Source organism: Corapipo altera, unplaced genomic scaffold (genome assembly GCF_003945725.1).
Source record: "Corapipo altera isolate COAL_440 unplaced genomic scaffold, ASM394572v1 1, whole genome shotgun sequence".
Classification (NCBI taxonomy): Eukaryota; Metazoa; Chordata; class Aves; order Passeriformes; family Pipridae; genus Corapipo; species Corapipo altera.
The window spans coordinates 22951678-22952024 of NW_020884873.1; positions in this window are offsets into that span (position 1 = coordinate 22951678).

Consider the following 347-nt stretch of genomic DNA (forward strand, 5'->3'; position numbering starts at 1 on the left):
TAGCGAGGGGCCGCAGCCGTCGGGCGCCGGGGGCAATCCCTGAGGGGAGAACTGGGGGCCGGCCCGGCTTCCTCCGGGCTGCGCGGCACTGCAGCCCGATGGCGAGGGGCAGAGACACCAGCGCCCTCCCTCCTCCCCCCCTGCCCTCAGCAGCCGGGACCCCTCTCGGGCGGCGGAGACTCCGGGCAGAGCGCACCGAGAGCTGCGGCGCTGGGTCGGTGCGGCGGGCGGCGGCGCGGCCCGGGCCCCCGCGAGGCCATCGGGCACAGACCCCATCCCGTCCCGCGGGGCAGCCCCCGCCGCCCGGCGCCCCCTACACCTCTCTACCCCATTTTCTTTCCCCCGGC